This window comes from Drosophila takahashii, chromosome 3R (assembly GCF_030179915.1).
Source record: "Drosophila takahashii strain IR98-3 E-12201 chromosome 3R, DtakHiC1v2, whole genome shotgun sequence".
NCBI classification, from domain to species: Eukaryota; Metazoa; Arthropoda; class Insecta; order Diptera; family Drosophilidae; genus Drosophila; species Drosophila takahashii.
This window is the reverse complement of record NC_091681.1, coordinates 34,140,473-34,146,472: the sequence shown is the minus strand read 5'-3', so window position 1 is coordinate 34,146,472 and position 6,000 is coordinate 34,140,473. Positions and strand designations below refer to the sequence as shown.

The 6,000-nt window shown below is 36.1% G+C and overlaps 1 protein-coding gene across 1 annotated transcript in view; it reads left to right on the top strand.

The window, feature by feature from the left end:
* Positions 1–2,548: 2,548 nt before the first annotated feature.
* Positions 2,549–6,000, top strand: part of Tl (toll like receptor) — a 47,716-nt gene continuing 44,264 nt past the window's right edge. The window contains exon 1 of the mRNA XM_017142897.3: positions 2,549–3,014. The gene's annotated coding sequence lies outside the window, so the exon portion shown is untranslated. The remainder of the gene's footprint in view (positions 3,015–6,000) is intronic.

The following is a 6,000-nucleotide window of genomic DNA, read 5'->3' as shown; positions in this document are numbered from 1 at the left end:
AATCGGGTTCCAAGCCAAGATGTTCATGAAAAAAGTTAATTAAGGTGTTTGCCCAACAACAACGCCGGGCATTATATGCTAGATATTTATCTCCCCAGTGGGGAAAAATGGATCTGGTTTTCTGGTTCGGGTTCTGGGTTCTGGGGTTGCATGCCTCGGAGTGTTTGCTTTTGAAATGTTTGTCATTATCGTCGTTAACTTTTTGATGAGTCGAACGTGTGTGATAAAAGTGTCACAAGGATTGAAAGGAGAACGCGCCGAAGTGAATGGAAAAACTAATAACGCAGTCGGGGAAAATAATTTTGTACGTGTGTGAGAATGAGCGGGCAGCGGGCCGAATGTATCTCTCAGATACGTATACCAATTGCCATTAGTTTATTGAGAATCTCGAAATTTATGGCTCTGCGTGTCGTGGCCAACCACGCACACAAATGGTCACAAATCTGAGCCTGGAACACACACATGTGGGCCTCCTTTTCCTACGGTTCCTCCGGCATTTCTGTGTGGCACGTACAAAATTCATTTGTTGCACTATTTATGTCTCCCTGATGAAAATGAAATCAAATTAAATTTTCGGCACAATTCAAAGTGAAATTTTGCAGCTACCATAAAACAAGGCAAATGAGGTATAAATCTCTCTCTCGGTGGCTTTCGGCTTACGAGTGGGTGATGCGATGCGAACTGTGTGATTGTGTTTTCCCATGTGGGTACATTGAATGGGAAATTGCTGGAATTTCCTAACGGTCAGAATTACATGCGCATACTTAGGTAATATCTTAGATATTTACAGCATATCCTGGGAATTTCAAATGAAACAGGCAGGCAATGTGGCAAACGTGTAATTATAACTATTTGTATTTCTATTTATTTTGTCTTCCTTGCGCTAAGGCTAAAATTAATTTTGTTAGATTACCTGTTTTAGTTTTGAAACCCTAAAAGAAAAAATAGTTTATTAGGGCGTTTATAAAATAATAAAAATATTTACACTATATATATACATTTTTTAATTGTTTAAGACATATTATTTAAATTGATTTTCACTCAAAATTCACTTTTTTTTCTGATTATAACTAGTATATTTTTTAAATATAAATATAATTGCAAGTTAAAAAATTCCCTGAAAACAATTAAATAGACATGTGTAACATAATTTTGAAAATTATTCATATCCTTAATTTCCCACCTCCTTGCATAATTACAGAAATAACAGTTGCAAAGGGATATGATTTCCGTTTCCATTTCCCCATCCCTTTCGCACTTCACACGCTGCTCCCCCGGGAGCTATTTCCCATCCTTGTCTCGCATTAGCGGAACTCACTTCCACTTCATTTAAGTCGCATGCAACAGAACGAGAAAAGGGATATGGAAGTGCGGTTTTAATTGCTAACAACAACAGCAAGTCTCCTACGTGCTGGCAATTACATTTTACATTTTCCAGACAGAGAGGGAAAGAGGGGAAAAGAGCTACGACTAATCAACTAATAAATCCATAATCACTGTTATTATGAATGCTGCTTGAGATGTTTAAACTTCAAAGTTAACCAGTTAGACTTGGCTAACAAGAACCGAGAACTAACTGGCCAACAACAACTGCCGGCTTTTCCCCCAAAAATGAAAACAAATGAAAACTCTCTCTCTTACAAACTTTCTCTTATACTCTTATACAAAGTACCTGTATTTCAGCCTTCTTTTCTCTCGCATGACTTTTATCGCATGCGATTTGCTTACAGTGCAACGACCACAGACACGAAGATAATTCGTGTGGCTCTCATCTGCTCTCCCTCGCATCATTTTGACTCTCTATTTATGAACGGTATATTTAGGGTAAATAGATACACTCGACTTATGAAGATCTTTGGTGCAAACTAATAATACATTTTTATTTATTTGTTTTTATTTATTTTAATTAATATTTGAAACGATTTTATTCATGAATTTAAAATCATCATCATCATAGCCTATGTTAGCAAATGTATATTCGTATTCGTTATGTCTTTAATTTTTTGTGGTGAATAACAGTTCTTATCGGAGCTTAAAAATTCTCTCTGAACCTACAGCCCCGAATCTGGATTAGCTTTGTTTCTTTCCGGTTTTTTTTTGGAACTCACTTCGTCTTATCGGGGAATGCGTCTTAAAATTGTAATCTATTGCTAAAATATGAACTCATGCGGTGTTAGTGCTCAAATATTTGGCAAATAACGAAATGTGTAAAATAATTTTGACTTAGGTTGTTTAATATTAATTTTTTTTTAATACACATACCATTAATTATAAGAATTATAAATTATAATTTTTGTTATACCAAGGGAAAAAAAATACATTTTTTTTTTAAATTTATCATTAAAGAATTTAAAAAAAACAATTTTTAAGTGAATATTTATTTATTGATTAATCAATAATTACTTGTTGGGTTTTCTAATATCTCCAGTATTCAGTAGAGGGTAACTCGGCTGGCGACTCGTCCGATTCCCCTTATTTTTGTCTGTGGTAAGCGCACTTGCCAACCGTTTTCAGCTCTCAGTTCTCGGTTCTCATTTGAAGTCGAGTTCAGTTTTTTCCGAACCGCCGACGTGAACGCACGCTTGTCGCGCTCGCAGCAGTTGGACTTTTGATTTTCCCAAACCAGAGTCGCGCGTTCGTGAGTTGTGGGCCGCTTTTGTTTGTCTCGTTTTGTGGCCAGGCGATTTGGCAACCGTTGCGAATAAGCCAAGTTAAGAGCAACGCAACGCAACGCAGCACAGAAAACAAACACAAGACACACACTTGGAGCAATTAAATGCAAATGTGTGAAAGTGTAGCGAGCATTTAATTTAACCAAAAAACCAAAAAAAGAGGAGTACAAAAATCGCGGCTCAAAAGTGCGAACAAGCGCGAACAGAAAAGCTAAACATCCAGTGCCAGTGCGTGATTGTTCGTGCCAGCTAAACAAAAACCGAGTATTAATATTAATATTTGCCAAAGAGATCGGAGCAGCTAACCTCACATTTTAAACACATAAAACACGTATTAAAACGGTAAGTATTTACGCCTTCTTGTTCAGTTATTACACTTTGAACCGCGCCATCTCGCTCTCACTCGTTATCTCCCATTCGATTTGCTTTGTGCTAAGCTTCGCTTGGCGCGCGCTTAGCTCTGCTGTCTCTTTCCCACTCGCCAATCAGTTCAATTCGCCTATAATTGCACAGAAAAAAATATTCCTAATTGATTGCTCATCAGACAAGTTGATGATTTTGAATGTCATCCTGAACCTCGGAAGAAAAATATGAAATTGTTGCGTTCAAAACATTTAAATTTATATTAAAATTACCAAAAAAAAAAATGTTTAATAAACCAGAGAAGTATCAAAATTCTTGGAATATGAACTCGGCATTTTTATTATCATTCACTTCCCTTCCTTAATCTAATGTAGAATTTACTTGGAATTTAATGAAATTCCAAATAATATAATCCAAGTGCTTTTCTTTCTGTGGAAATAAGCAAAAAAAAAACTGTTACAGCTATTGTTACCGTTGCACAATTTTCCCGCAGTGTTTGTGTGTGTCACTTGTTGTTCACGATTTCCGTGGTTTTTCTCCTCGCTTTCCTGGGAAATTGTGGAAAATGTTGCACAGTGCAGCCACTGCAACTGCTCTTCGGCCTTGGGGCGTATTTTGCGTTTGGCCAAAAAACAAAAACAGAAAAAAAAGAAAACAAAGCCACACGCACTTGGCCCGCACTCAAAGCTCCAAGTTAAGCATACGATTACCATTTCAAATTTTGGCCAAAAACCAGTTTCGATTCGATTCGAAACAACCAGCAAAAACACAACAAAAGTTTATTTACTCCCAAAGAGAGCTTCGTTCAACAGGTTTTCTTCAATGCGGGGACTTTTATTTGTAAAGAAGGTGGGAATTTCTGGGTAATGCAGCTCTGCTATGTGCAATTAAACGAACATGATTTAGCCGATTATTTATAGAACCTTTCGATTGAGAGTAAACAAAGTTTCCACTTAGCTGGATATTACATGTAAGATAAGGGCCTTTTTAGTTGGTTTTACTAGGGTCAATTGTATTGATGGGGTTTTCTTTAGTTACGTAAATTTATGCAGAACTTATCGATTGAGGATGCTGAACAAAGGGAAATAAATTGCCAGATTATAAATGACGCGCATGATGAAAGTATAAAATGTCGTTGAGGGTTCAATAACTTATAATCCTTGTGTTCTCCACTTATTTAATTTAAAATAAATCGAATTAAAAAACGAGCAGTCTTTTATTGTATGCAGTTTCAAAAGCTTAGGGTAATTTTACTAGCGTTTTAGTTTGAATTTTGCCAACCCAACCAACTCAAATAAACAAATTACTGATAAGAACGTTATCATCTAAAAATCGAATTATAATCTAAGGTTAATAAGTTTGCGCTATAATCTGAGTGCAACAAATAATTAAACGCAATAAACACAAAAAATAAAAGTACCGACATTCCAAAATTCTGAAAAACCCGACTGACCTATGATAGACCTCATCTCCTGCTGAAATTTCTTTCTGGACTTTCCCGAAATTCGTAAATCACTTCTTAGTTGATAACTTTTTAACACATGCTACATATACCATATACAAAAGACCTCTAGATTATCAAAAGTTCACTCCTTATCAATAGGAAGCGTTGCCCCTAAAATTCAAGAACAATGTGGTTTTAACAATAATAACGTATAGTATGCATTTATAAATATTGCACGTTATTTTTCCGATAGTGAACAATCTTCTTCAGAATGGCCTTTGCCTTTGGCTTTTCCGAGTAATTGTAGTCTGGATTTGGGTTAAGATTTTTCCGCTTTGGCCCAGATCAAAGGCAAGAAGCTTTCAAAGCAACTACAACAATGGCGGCAAACAAAAAAATGTGAGTCTCCGTCTGTGAAGGTAAAACTGCGGAAGTCATTTAACAGTCTACTTAACTTCTGCCAAAAACCCGAAAAAAACGAACGAAAAAAATGAAGTAGAAAACGGCAAAACTGGAAACGTTCAAGATGCTCCGCTTGGGTCTTTGGTCTTTTGGCCACGTTAGAAAGTAGCTGTAATTGTGGCTCCGTTATTGTTATGGCCAAAACCAACTGCAGGCGGTAAAAGTTGCCCAAAATGAATTGTCATACCAGCATACACGTTTGTTATAAATATTTCTGCACTGTTGTCTGACAATGAGACAGTCGTACTTATTTGAGATTCATTGTTGTGTATTCGCTTTTCTTTGTTTTTTGTTTTTTTTCGAGGGCGTTTGTCCACCACCGCGAGTTGATAAGCGAAAAGGCAGAAAAACAATATTTAAAGCGGACTCCGGTTTGGTTTTTACATCTGCCAAGTGTTTTTTAGCCATTTTGCCATCTCACTCTTCGTTATTGGCGGCTTGTGTTTATAATTAGCACGTCGGCTTTCAGCGTTTCTATGACTTGCGCTCCGCTCAGCGGGATGAGTCAGCTTCCGAAAGAGAAGAGAGCGTTACGATCGATCTCCCAGATGTGTCTTACTCTCTATGTCTATACTATATAGCACCGATCAGCGGGCGGTTAAACCCAAAGTCAAACCAGATCGGTGACGTAAATGGGAGAGAAGTTAATAATACACAGAAATAAACCAGATCTATAAGTAAAGCGGAAAGATCTGATATTAAAATATTATTTAAGAAATAAAATAAAATAATATCTAGCTTCTGATAAGAAAAAAAGGACAAAATGGTTTATCACCTTTCCAAGATCTGATATAAAAATAATATTTCATATTTTGCAAGAAATGCATATTAAAATTCTGATGATATCAAATACTCGTAGATCATACCATTTAATCTTAATTTAAACCACTTCTATCTGAGAAACCAATTCCATTAAATTTAATATGGATCAATTAGATTGTTATCAAGGTATTATCTTTATCAACTTTTTTTGTAACATCTTTTCTTCTGTGTATCTTCTACGTGTGAGGTTTTTTTTTACTCTCCAATCAGCATTCGATTGAAATGAGATAGACTTGT